General features: G+C 46.8%; 1 protein-coding gene across 3 annotated transcripts in view; it reads right to left on the reverse strand.

Annotated features, from left to right (window-relative positions):
- Window positions 1-14,189, reverse strand: part of SPIDR (scaffold protein involved in DNA repair) — a 2,204,159-nt gene that overhangs the window by 1,570,796 nt on the left and 619,174 nt on the right. The window lies entirely within an intron of this gene.

The raw sequence follows: 14,189 nt of genomic DNA on the forward strand, positions 1-14,189 counted from the left end.
GATCGCTGACACGGCGAGAAGACGTTAGGGCCAAAAGCAAAACGACCTTCCAGGTAAGAAACTTGTTGTCTGCTCTGTGGATTGGCTCAAAAGGAGGCTTCATGAGCTGTGACAATACCACGTTGAGCTGCCATGCCGGAGGCGGGCGTCTGATAGGAGGAAACTTCCTGAAGAGACCTTTAAAGAATTGTCTGATAATTCTGGATGAGCAGAGAGAGGTTGAGCCATCATGCCTGAAACGTGAAATAGCTGCCAGAAAGACCCTCAAGGTGGCATGAGAGAGGCCAGACTGAGCAAGGCTTAGAAAGAAGGGCAACAGCTGTTCTGGGGCAGAAGTGAGTGGGTGGACATTTGCTTCTGCGCACCAATGGCAAAACCGTTTCCACTTTAGTTTGTACGTTTGAACCGTTGAGGAAGCTCTAGCAGAAGCCAGAATCTCTCTGCATTCCTGGGGCATCTCTAAATTCGCGAATTCGAGGAATTCAGGTTCCATGCCCATAACTGAAGAGTGGTCGGGTCTGGATGGCAGACTTGGCCCTCGTCCATGGACAGAAGATCTGGACGTGGATGCAGACGAATGGGCGTGCATTGGGACAACAGAAGAAGTTCTGAGAACCAAGCCTGTCTGGGCCAACGAGGTGCGATCAGTATCAAGTGGCAGGGTTGCCTGCGCATCTTCCACAACGTCCTCGGCACCAATGGTATGGGAGGAAACGCATAGGCGAACAGGCCGCTCCAGTCCATGAGAAGGGCGTTGCCGCTGGACCCCGGATGAGGATGCCAGCTCGCAAAGGCGGGGCACTTCCGATTCAGTGGAGTGGCAAAAAGGTCCATCAGGGGACGACCCCAACGGCGGAACACCATGTCCAGAGTTTGTTGATGAAGCTCCCACTCGTGGGTAGACGATGTGGACCTGCTCAACGAATCCGCTAGGATGTTTGAAACCCCCGGCAGATGGACCGCCGTCAGGGAGATTCGATGATGAAGAGCCCAGTTCCAGATCTTCTGAGCTAGCCGAGACAAGGGCTGAGATCTTGTGCCGCCCTGTTTGTTCATGTAGTGCATGCTGGTTGTGTTGTCCGTTTGAACCAGCACGGACTCTCCTTGCACTACTGGCAGAAAAGATCTGAGAGCAAGGAAGATCGCCAGCAGCTCCAATCTGTTGATATGCCATGTTCGTTGTGACGGTGTCCACTTCCCTTTGATTGAAAGGTCTAGGAGATGAGCTCCCCAACCCTCCATGGATGCATCTGTGGTCAGCGTCAGATCCGGAGGAAGGGCCAGAAAGGAAACTCCTTCGTTTAGGTTGGATTGTTCTCTCCACCAAAGGAGACTGTCTTTCATGCGAGACGAGACTCTCACTAGATCGTTGAAGGATCCTGATACTTGGCGCCATTGCAGGTCTAGTTCCTCCTGAATAGGGCGAGTGCGGAGCCTGCAGTTCGGAAGCAGAGCGATGCAGGACGACGCCATCCCCAGAAAGGACTTCAACATGCGCACAGAAACTGACTGTTTTGAACGGATGAGGGTGACCAGACGTACTATTTTCACCTGTCGTTCTTGGGAAACGAAGGCTTTTGATAATTCCGTGTCGAGAATGGCACCCAGGAAGTTCCTTCTTTGTGATGGTGTTAAGTGTGACTTGTCCACGTTGATGGTCAACCCCAGTGACTCGAAAGTCCGCAGACAGAGACTTGTGTCGTGAGCCAGCTGAAGAGGAGACGGAGATTTCAGAAGGCAATCGTCCAGATAAGGAAAAATCTGCACTCCTTGAAGACGTAGATAAGCCATGACTGGGGCCAGGACCTTCGTGAAAACACGAGGTGCCGAACGCAGGCCGAAAGGCAGCACCTTGAATTGGTAATGGACCGTGCCCACCTTGAACCTCAGAAATTGGCGATGTTGTTGCAGAATCGGCACATGAAAATAGGCGTCTTGCAGATCTATCGTGGACAGGAAATCTCCGCTGCAGAGAAGCCGCAAGACTTCTGACAATGTGAGCATGCGGAAAGACTGCTGTTTCAGAAAGAAATTGAGCGCCCTCAAATCCAGTATAGGCCGCCACTCTCCCGTCTTCTTGGCAATGAGGAAAAAACGTGAGTAGAAACCTGTCCCTTGTTGTGATATAGGAACCACTTCGACTGCACCTTTTAGAATGAGAAGACGAACTTGATGTTGCAATTCTAGAAAATGGGGAGGTGGCGGGCCTGATGGCGGAGAATGAGGAGGAATCTCTGTGAACTCCAAGGCATGACCCTTGCGAACAATGTCCAATACCCATTGGTCCGATGTTATCAGAGACCATTGGGAATAAAACTGCGAGATTCTCCCTCCAACTCCTTGCGTGACATGAGAGTCACTGGCGTTTGTTGTTGGCACCCCTATAAGTAGGTTTTCCTTTATAGGGTCGTGACTGATTTTGGCGAGTAGACTGTTGAGAGGAGTAACGTTGATTGCCTTGGTTGAATTGGCGGTACTGAGTGTGTCCTCCTCGAAAATTCGTGGAAGATGAACCTCTTCCACGGGCTCCACGAAAGGGCTGCTTCTTAAATTGTAAGGAGACTAGCGATTTTGCTGTATCGGTGTCCTTTTTAATTGACTCAAGCGCCTCGTCAATGTGAGCGCCAAAAAGAGATTCACCGTCATAGGGCATGTCGAGTATCTTCGACTGGACTTCTTGCCGGAAAGAAGTGGATTTAAGCCAGCCCTGGCGGCGGAGAGCCGCAGCACTGGCGAGGATGCGAAATCCCGTACTCGCCACATCAATCGCGCAGTCAATCATTTCCTCTGACGCCCTCATGCCATCCTGGAGAACTTGCTGGGCTTCCGCTCTGGACGCTTCTGGAATTAGAGAAACAAATGCGGAAATGTCCGACCACATTTGCCTGTCGAAGCGACCTAGAATGGCCAACGCATTTGCAGCGCGTACCGATGTAGAGGACATGGTGGAAAATTTCTTCCCAATGGCGTCCAAACGTCGACCCTCTCTATCAGGTGGAGTAGTGAGAGGAGTCGCCGGATTACGGGATCGTCGCTGTGCCGCCTGTGTGACAACCGAGTCCGGTTTGGGATGCGACAGCAAACAAGCAGGTGAACCCGCAGGAGCCTTGTACTTCTTTTCCAGGCGAGGGACTTGTGCCGGCAAGGAGTTAGGAGAATGCATAATTCTTATCCCTTCTTTCCATACAAATTCTATGATTGGTATGGTGTGAATTTGTTTGTATGGTTTGTTTTTGAAATCGTAGAGAAAGCAATCTTCTTGCCGTTGTTCTCTCGGCAATTTAAAGCGGTCTGCCGCTTTATTCATTAGCACATGGAAGCTTGCTGTATCAATGGTAGGCGCATCACCCGCCTCTGGCTGTTGCGGAGAAGGTGTCTGTATCCGATAGTCGTCGTAATCCGCCATATCTGGATCCTGATCATCGTCAGTATCCTGGTGTAATTCCCCTTCTTCACTGTCCGACTCATCCACCCCGTGCGCACCAGGTTGCGGAAGAAGAGGGGGGTGAGGGCGGGGAAGCTCTGTCAAAACAGGCTGCTCCAAAGACTGTGGATGGGTGGCAGGGCCGGAGTCCTCCGCCGGAGCGTGGCTTGGAGTACCCTGAGGGGTAGGCGGAAACCTTCTGTTGTAGTCATCCAGCATATGCTGGAGGTTTGAAAACAAAGAAACTGGAAAAGATGCCATAGGCAACTGGACAATTTGGTCATCCGGTTGGACCACTTCCTCCACGTCCTCCTGGTCAGAACTGGAGTCTTGACATTTTATAATCAATTCTGATGGACTGTGAGCTTCATCGTCATCATCTTCCCCCATAGATCCAGTCTCGTGATCAGTTGCCATCAAAGGCGAGGGTAATTGAAGATCAGGAGGCGGCAGCTGCATAGAAGAATCCCTGCCAGAGGTCAAGGAAGGCAGTGGTACCAGAGGCATGGTGGCAAAAGAACCCGATCCTGACGAGGATCCTGAACCTGCCGCTGAAGAAATCGCCATCGTCGACGAGATAGGGCCCACTGAGGGATTCGTCGTCGACGGTATCGTCGTCGACGGAACGTGCGTCGACGGAGCCGTCTTTGCTGGAATCTGAGGAGACGGAAGCCTCGTCGACTGTGTCTTCGTCGACGGTATCTTCGTCGACGATACTTTCGTCGACGGTATCGTCGTCGACGGTACCTTCGTCGACGGTACCTTCGTCGACGGAACCGGCGTCGCCTTTTTCGACGACGACGCCGTCGTCATGGAGCTGGTCGACGGAGCACTCGACGTCGACGGGGCTCTCGTCGTCGGAACCATCGTTGCCTTCTTCGCCGACGATGCCGACGTCGACGAGGTGGTCGACGGAGAGGCTGACGTCGACGGGACCTTCGTCGACGATGAATTCTTCGACGTCGAAGAGGTTTTCTTCGTCGACGGCAACTTCGTCGCCGACGAGACAATAGGGATCGTCGACGGGATCGTAGTTCTCGTCGACGTCGAGGATGTCGACATCACCGTCGTCGACGACGAGGAAGCAGACGTCGTCGTCACAGAGGTCATCGACGAAGACAGCAAAGCCAATCTTGTGGACGGAACGGTCGTCGACGAGCCCGTCGACGACCTGGGTGTCAGGACTGTCAGAATACTGATAGAGCCTGGGCAAGACGCCTGAGAGCCAGGTCTCGTGGGCGTTGACACTGAAGGCATAGAATGTGAAGATTGTGCCACAGGCAAGGCCAGCTTTTTCTTTTTCTGAAGAAAAGGCGAAGGCAAGTCTTGAACACTCCCACGCTTGGAAGGAACAGTGGAACAGCCTGACTGAAGACTTACTGCGTCTGACAGAACATCTTCTTTATCTTGGAGGCGCTTCAACCATATAAGAAGGCGACCTTCCCTGTCTCTGAGAGTCTTAGAAGGAAGAGCTCTACAGATTTTACATTCATCCACCTTGTGGTCAGGGTACAGGCAGTAAATACACTTTTGGTGGGGGTCCTTTTCAAACAAACGTAGTTTCCCACATGAAGAGCAAGCTCTAAACAAGGACTTCTTACTTGACATTCTTGGAAAAATAAGTTGAAGAGACAAACTTTGAAGAAAACTGAGCAGAGCTCAGGGAGACTCCCTTCACACGACGTGCGGTAGAAAATCTGAGGGCTTGAGCTTCTGAGGAGAAGGTTCTAGAGGGTGCGTGAGCCTGATTGGCTGCAGTTTGGACCAACATAATGACACTGATATGTTACAAATGAGTTTTTTCTCTTATACTGTCTTCCTATGGAAGTTACCATTGTAGAGGTTTTTACAGTGTATTATCTCTATTTTATTATTATATGATATTATCATTTATGTTATATTAGCATTATTGCTATTTTTTATATACCGTGGGACTCCCACTTCGACGACGGGGAATATTCAAGCATGTGAATCTATGAAAGACACCCCTAATACTGGAGAAATATATATATATATATATATAGAGAGAGAGAGAGAGAGAGAGAGAGAAAGAGAGAGAGAGAAGGCAAGTGGGCCACGTTCTAGCTTGTCCCGTGACAGGATTGATGGTTTTGCAAAACAAATGAAAAAAAGTAAAATAATATAAATTAATATAACCCAAGGATTATTAAACAATCTTTTGGGAAGAATTGTGGATTTATGATTTACGGTGTCAGAGGTAATTTGCTTTGTTCATATGTATTAGGATTCCGGCCTCTGTCTTGTCCTAAACTGAATCACGCCCCTGTTTTTTACCCGCTGATTCCTTATGAAGGCAGTAGTCTTCCACCACTACGAGCATAGTGCTTTGAGCGCCCCTCCCAGTCCAACAAAACCACATTCCATGAGACAGGCCTAAGTCAAGGTGCACCTGCATGATTCTTATGGCAACAAAAATTAGCATTAGGGATCCAGGTATCAGTACAGTGGGGCACTTAGGGCAGGAGTACATGTTTATTACCATGAAGAGGACTGTGCCGTCCCAACAGACAGGAAAAGGGAGTTAAGAATTTTGACCTCACACATTCCTGAAGTCTTCCAAACCAAGGGGGCGAGCTGCTCAGGCATATATTTATCTCTACTCTAACCAGTAAGGGCTGCACATGTGAGTTTGACAGACGTTGTCCTCCCTGCCAGTAGACACACACATAAAATTGTATTTCCCGAAAACATTAACAGCCATTGTGTAAATCCACACCAAAACATTAAATGTGCAATATGCTACAGTTTCTTCTGCTATACAGCCTTTCACGCACCTTGGTATCGTTTTTACCATCACAACCTAGTAACTAAGCCCACTCAGGAATTTGAGGAAACTGCAATTGGTCCTTTGGGCCAGTCTTAACAGCTCAGTTTGAACCAATCCTTCTATACTTTCAGTCGACTACTTTCTGTGTGTGATTCCACACTGGTTTTTAAGTTGTGCCTCTTTGCAAAGTAATTACTACCCATTCCTATACTGGTAGAACCATGTAAACAAAAGATACATGATGTTTGTGCCTTTCCCATACGTGACTGAGGCTTTGAAATGGGAGCCTGGAATCTTCTCGATTTTGGAGATCCGGGATCTCCAGGTAGGGAAAGGATGAGAAAGTAGTGGTTGAAGGTTAGAGATAAATAAAAAAGTGATTGAGAGCTAGACTTAGACCTTTTTAAACCAGAGTTTTTATGTAGTTTATTTTGCATAACACGCCCACATAGGTCTTGACAACCAAGCATTTGAGCACATCCAAAGTATATAAATAATCAGATTAAGACCATCAGAACAGGAGACTTGGCCACGTGCTGACACACACCCAGACACAGACCATTATTGCCGAAGACATTGGAGGTGACGCGTATTCACAAACACACATGTGCTTTGTTACTGTGAGCTTGGGAGGGTAGCTCTTGGAGGGAATGCATGATTCAGACGTTGGATCTTGATAAAGAGTATTTAAAATAGAATAGGAACAATTTCAAAGGAGGTCTGGCTTTAGCCTGGCTCACAGATTCAGAATTTTCTTCCAGATACGGGCCTGAGAGTTCCTGAGCTACATTCACTGCTTCCACATGTTCCACTCGAGTTGCCATCTGGGGTGATTGCCACTGAAGCACGTAATTACGTAACCGAGAACTCAAATGACTCTCAGATTTTCATTGTCATATACCAGTGCACAATCTAACCCCAACATTCATCCTTTTAGGCGCTACTGCTGAGACCTGATGGCCCGACCAAAGTCTTTCTTCTTGACCTTTTACATGTCCTCTCCACAGGAGGGCCTTCTTTTCCTTCCTGCTGATTTATACTGTTAATGCTCATAGGGAACTACTTAGTTGTTGGAGCATCTTCAGTACTTTGCTGAGGCTCAGGAATCTCACACAGGCGTTTTATCGGTCTACACTTTCCCATGCACACAGCATACACCAGGCACAGAAGCACAGTGCTTGCCTTGCTAAAAAGTCTTCAGATCGTTTGCTCCCTCGAAACAAGGCAATGGCCAGCATAGATTGGAGTTGACATAGAATAATTCTATAACTAGACATACAATGCAAATTCCAAAGATACAGAGCACATCCAACATAAAAGATTCTGCTTAGAAGTACCTGAAATTGTTGACTAAGCTTGTGAGACCTAACATGACTGGCGTCATAGGGGTCGTATGTGCTTCAATGGCAAGCCCATAGCCAACTGAACATGTTTACATGATACTTTTAACCTCAGTAGGTCTGTGATTTTCTACCGTCTCACCAGCCCGGTTTCTTTGGAATCACATTTCCCTTCTCCCCGTGGTTTGGCTTTCTGCCATTCACATTAATATTTCTAGGGATGTGACTTCCCTGGGATGATGATGATGAAGTGCACATTTCCATGTCGTTAATGCTCTGAAGCTCCAGTGAGACACACCGAACCATGACTTGATGTATGTGCCCAAGGAAGAGCACTAAAGACTAAGAACAGAAGAGAAAGCCTTTTGCATCTAAATTAATTTCAGGGCATTTAGGAGTTCATCAATTATTTTGCATAGATAGAGCATTATTAAAACAGACAGAGGTTCGAGACCGTTTTCCCAGAACTAAACTCACAATATATTCTACTAAAAGCAGTACATGTTTATAGTACATGGTGCCCTAGCCACCATCAAAATCTGCCTGCCCTCTTGTGATATTTCTAGCGATCTTAATTTATGCTGCGGAGGCAAAGAGATTAAGGGAAATCGTGTTTCAATAATAGACCCTGCTCTGGTTCCTGGCCTTAGAACTGTATGAATCTGAAACTGTGAAGTTTGACTAGTAAAAAAAAAAATGAGCAGGTCTGTATACCAAAACTTGGCCAGGCTGGGCTATGAGAAGCAGTGTGCACAATCCCTTTGTTTTCTTGAATAGCTTAGTACCAAAAGTATAGGTGGAAATGTATAAGCATGCAGATTGTACCAAACTATGACAATGAAAATGTATTGTCTTGGAGCCACAACCTTCTGGCACAGTACAAATCAAACAACAACCCTGCTGTACTTGCTTCTGGTAAAAATTTATTTTAAAAAAAATCAATCTTTATAGGGTTTTTAAACAAGCAAAAAACGTAAAGTATAAGTACACTTCTGGTAATATTGATTTCTACTAGGCAAAATGGATTGTTACCTACTTCAACCAAAAAAGGATAACATCTTCTAGTATGAAATGAGGGTAGGAATGTGTTATATTTTGTTTCACTTTTAATATTCTGCAACACATTACGCACCTGCTTATCAAACAGCATAAGCCCAACATACGGCACGCCAATGACTTCCTCTGGTGCTGCTGGGCAGAAGGATGTGCTACTAAACCGTTCTTGCCTATAAACTGCTCTTTGGAGGCAGCTGGCTGTCGAGATATCCATAGGAGGATCAATTACAGCTGCCAAAACTAATTGCCCCTCTTGAGACCCTTTTTTTGTCTCTGACCTCCCTACTCAGAAATGAGGTCTAGGATTGGTGAGATACTTTCCCACATTTGTCTGCTGTACGACTCCAGGATTGCCAAGGCATTGACAGCCTTTAATTATATCCCTGCTGAAGAATTGATTTCCTTCTCTAGTGCTTCTAGCCGACAATCCTCTTTGCTGGGATGAAGTAGAATGTCTGGTCCTTCTTTGGGCTGCAGCAGCTACTACCTAGTCAGGCCTCATTGTACTTCTAAGACACCCAGGATCTGATTCAGGAAATTTCTCTCTCCTCCCCTTTCTGGGAATGAGGCAAATGTTTCATGAGGAGAGGGCCCGCCTTTCATAGATGAAAAAACTGTTAATGATTTTCTAGTTTATTCTATGAATCGTAAATGAAACATAGCTTTTCTTTGACCGAAAATTAATCCGTTCACTCGTTATCTTGCCTTTCTGGGAACAGATTTTCCAACTGGTCACATACTTCTGTCTCAATGCCTTCGCCCTCTTCTCACATTAGATGGGGTCTGGGCAAACAACAGTTGCTATGCTGCAACACTACTGAGAATAAGGCCTGACAGAAGATTCAAGGTAGTGTTCCCCTTCCAATACAGCACTGTAATAAAGGTAGACGTGTGGACCTCAATTGAGGGGGCACAAGCCAATGCTAGCAAAGTTCATGCTGACCCAAGGAAGCTCAGCAGAACATACAAGCCATAAGAGAGAAAAAAACAAAATCTTTACGTTTAAAATCAAATTTTCTCACCAATTGCCAACATTAACACTTAACAGGACAAAGCCAGTTGTGCCGCGGTCTGATCCTTCAAGCAGTACCTCAAATTAGAAGTGTGAAATGAAAACATGTAAAATTGAATATACTGTCCTGAACGGTCCAAATCAGATGTTCCCACTTGGCTCCACGTCACACATGGGATGCATTACGTAAGATGGCGCGCTGCTGTTGTCTGCGCCAGGAGCACCCTCAGTAGGACAGTTCCCGTCTGCGCAGAAAGACAGAGCCGTGAACTGAAACCGCTGCTCGCCTTCTATGTAGAGCAGAGGTCTTCAAACTTTTGTAGGTTGAGCCCCCCCTGCTGAATCTTTTTAGCTGTTGGGCCCCCCCACCACCTAACATTAATTTCCGGAACCTGGCACACTACAAAATCGACCGCCACACGCATATCATGGGCCATATCTGGAAAATAATATTCAACACAATAAGAGTGTTTAGGACACTGCAGGTTTGTGAGTGGGTGTGGTGAAATGACAGAGGCTTATTACACAGCTCAAACCACACTTTTCCAAGATAAAATGTGCGCAAATTGGTTTTACTAGGATGCTTTGTTTTACACATGACAGATTATTAATAACACCACCAACATAAATGTGACGGGTGTGCCTGCTTTTCACCACAGAGACAGTCAATCACAAGGCACTCCACAACACCGGACCAACGTACCTCAACAGACGACTCAGCTTCTACACCACCACCCGCCAGCTCCGCTCCGCCGACATCACTCTCGCTACAGTCCCCCGCTTCCGAAGAGCGACCTCAGGCGGCAGGTCGTGCTCCCACCTCGCCGCCAAGACCTGGAACACCCTCCCCATCCACCTACGGCAGACCCAAGACCTGCTGACCTTCAGAAAACTCCTCAAGACCTGGCTTTTCGAGCAGTAGCAGCATTCCCCACCCCAGCGCATTGAGACCCTCACGGGTGAGTAGTGCTCTTTACAAATGATATGATTGATTGGATGGATTTTTGCTACTGCCATCCGCAGGTTGTGCTCCACATCCAGTCTTGAACGGTACTTAGTCTTTAACCCCTTCGACGCTGATGACGAGCTGGGCTCGTCATGGCGTAGCCTCCTCGCACGCTCATGACGAGCCCAGCTCGTCACGTAACATGCGAATTAGTAAATCTCAGCGTACGGGCGGAATTCCGCACGCACGCATGCGGTTAATACCGCAAGTGCTGGGAACCAGATCTCACATAAATAGGACGTGCTGAAAGGCAAGAGAGTTTTGATAGCAGTTTCTCTCAAAGTTGAATATTCTGCGGACATTTTCAGCCAAAACAGTAACTGAAAATTCTAAAACGTGTTTACATCTAATATTCAGAGAGAGTGATGTGTGGTTTCACTGTTGTAACAAAGCAGGAGCCCACTAATTTTACAGCGAATATCTGTGATATCCTCCAATATCTCGTAGGCGAGGACCCATTTTGATCTAAAATGAACTTTTTATGGTTGTTACATGAAACAAAACATTTCTCGGCAAATAGTAATAGACTCACTCACATCAATCACATTAAAAAGAAATAAAACAAAATGGTGTTTATCAGAATCGGTTTAGGAATTATTCCAGGCCATCAGAGCAAAAAACAGAGATGCCTCTATCAAAATGCCCCCTGAAAGGCTGGATTGCAGTGCATGTAAATGTATCATTTTGTAATTTAGGACAAAAACCTCGATAGGGCACGACATACACATACTTGTGTACAGGGGCGCAACTAGACCCGAACTTCAGGTGGGGGCTTACACTTCCAGCCAGGGCTGGCTCTAGCACTTATCGCACACAGTGCAACAGTCTGTTTTGGTGCCCCCTCCTCCATTTCCTCCTTCTCCATGAATTCCCTCACTACCACTCACCAACAATGCACCTCATCTCTCTATAGTACCTTTCAGCCAGTGCTAGCCCTAGCACTGGTCTCACACGGTGCAACAGTCTTTTTTTGTGACCCTCCCACTTCCTCCTTCTCCATGAATTTCCTCACTACCACTCACCAACAATGCACCTCATCTCTCTATAGCACCTTTCTGGCAAACATTTCATTTTTTTATAGCACTACTGGTTGTTTACTCACACTCAGTTCTTTGATCTGCATGGTACAAATGCTTTGTAGCAGGCACATTAACCCTCTGCGCTGTGTGGGTGGCAGGACTACCCAGGTGAGTGCACGGTGAGTCAGGGTAAGTAGGGTAAGAGAAGTGACTGCAGGGTGAGTGAGGTGACCATATGAATTTGGGTGTGGATGTATTTGCAGAGTGGGACGAATGAATGAATGGGTAATGATGGGTTTATTTGAGTGAGATTCCAGATTGAGCAGTGAGGGGGGCAGGTGAGTGAAGTGTCAAATGAGTGCAGGTTGAGTAGTGTGCTTGTGTGACCGCAGGGTGAGGTACAGGATGAACAGCGCAATTGAGTGCAGAGTGAGCGGTGTGCTCATGTGACCGCAGGGCAAGTGAAGAGAGATTGGTGTGAGTTCAGGGCGCGTGGCATAAGTGCAGTGTGGTCACTTTGAGTGCAGGGTAAGTGGGTGAATGGTGTGAGTGCGTTGGGATCAGTGTGAGTGCATTGTGATAGTTGCTTTGAGGGCAGGTTGAGCGTGAAAGTGAAGGGCGAGAATGAGGAGTGAGTTGTCTGAATTCAGGGTGCATTCCCAGACACTTGAAGTAATTCAGCAGGTTATTGACGGCAGTGTAGGGTTTCAGATATGTTAAACTATTGCTATTATATCATTAACCAGGGTTCAGGGTGGAGGAAATAAATGTGCTGATCTTGCAAAAAACTTCCAGTTTCATAATTAGGGTTGCCAGCTAATTATTTTGATGTCACAGGAGGTACAAAAATAAGCAGTCATCTAAAGCTGTATTGTCAGCACTTGTCTGTGCATACTTCGAACAGCACATATAAACAGAAAAACACTTAATTATGTTCTACGGCTGTGACTGATAATAAAAGGGAAGAAAGACAGAAAAGTAACATTACAAAGTAATAAATACTTCTTTATTTATAAGCATATTTAATGTCAAGACAAGTAATTTGCAGGCTGTTTAAACACATGGCTGGTTGGCATTTTGTTTTTGGCAACTTGAAGTCCTTTTAGCCCTGTGGGGCATTGTGTGCCTGCCCGTGTAATTGTAAAAGAAACTTTGTCTCTTTTCTGCTAAGAGCTAACCATCCCAGGAAGGGGTTAAATTCATAGAGCTGAAATGCTCCAGCTGCAGTGAGAGGCAGGATGTCTCCTAAAACTGAAAGAAAGTAACCTTCATTTCAGCTGCAGTGGAAGGCAAGGAGTCTCCTCTGCTCTATAAAATCGAACGAAAGGAGAAGGACTGTCTGTTTTCGCCTTCCACTGCAGCCTTTCAGCGCTGAATTAACCCCCTCCTGGGACGATTAAAAATAAATGTTTGCTCTTAACATGACAAAGCAAGGGCCCCATCTAATTCCTCTCCCTCTCTCCTCCATCCCTCTGTTAACAGACATGGGACAGGAAAAGGCAAACAAAGGTAAGATTTCAGGGTGGAGTGCGCGCCCCACAGATTGAAGAACTCTGATGCAGAGAGACCAGAAGCGCTCGGGAAGAGCCGGAAAAAGAGGCCTCCCACAGGCGGGCGGGTGCAGTGTGTGAAGGCACACACCTACAGCTGCATGGCGGAGGGTCCCTAAGGGTAGGACTTTAAGTGGGATGAAAAAACTGGGGGTTCTCATAGGGGTTTGGCCAATGTAATTAAGGGCGTGGCTTAAAAACACGGTAAACTCAAAATCTGTTCTTAGCATAGTGTTTCGAGGCCCCCTTTCAAAAATTGCTGGTGAGACCCAGCCACTTAAAGCCCTGCCTAAGGGGTAAACTGACTGTATGCCACTTCGCATTTGGCGATATCCTATTCGGCCCTGCACGCTCTTCTGTAAAATAATGCAAGGGCAAAAGGCCTTTCTTATTTGCCTCGCCTATGCGGATGTCGCCCCCCCCACCCCCCACCCAGGACTGCATAGGAGGAAAATGTGTCTCTGCGTGATTAATCTGGCAGAAGGGGCCGTCCAAGTGTCAGCGGCCCCTTCTATGGAGCCAAAGTGATAAGCCACTGATCACTTTCTGTAGAACGGTTTGTCCTAAACAAAAATGTTCTTTGTAAACACCACCACTAATCCTTGGCTCCAGGAGCACAATACATTATGCTTTCTTTAAAATAAATAATTGGAACTGGAAGGCTAACGTTCTCTTCAGCCAGGCTTAACTGAAATAGGGTATATCAAATAGTCATTTTATATGGATTTAATGTTCACAGTGTCAGATGAATATAACAGGATATTGTCAACAAGGAACTCAGAATCTACTCCCTTTAGGAACTAAACATATGGGACATGATTCTACATCAGTCATGTTTCACAACCACCAGCTCGCAAATTAGAAAGCAAACTCTATAGTATACTCTATAAGGTGCCATATGTGGGAGGAGTGGAAGAGGTGGTGTGTGGGGGCGGGATTTGGGGTGGTTGTGCCCCAAGATGGCTGCAGTTATTGTGGGCTCAGATCGATCGGT

Source organism: Lissotriton helveticus, chromosome 4_1 (genome assembly GCF_964261635.1).
Source record: "Lissotriton helveticus chromosome 4_1, aLisHel1.1, whole genome shotgun sequence".
NCBI classification, from domain to species: domain Eukaryota; kingdom Metazoa; phylum Chordata; class Amphibia; order Caudata; family Salamandridae; genus Lissotriton; species Lissotriton helveticus.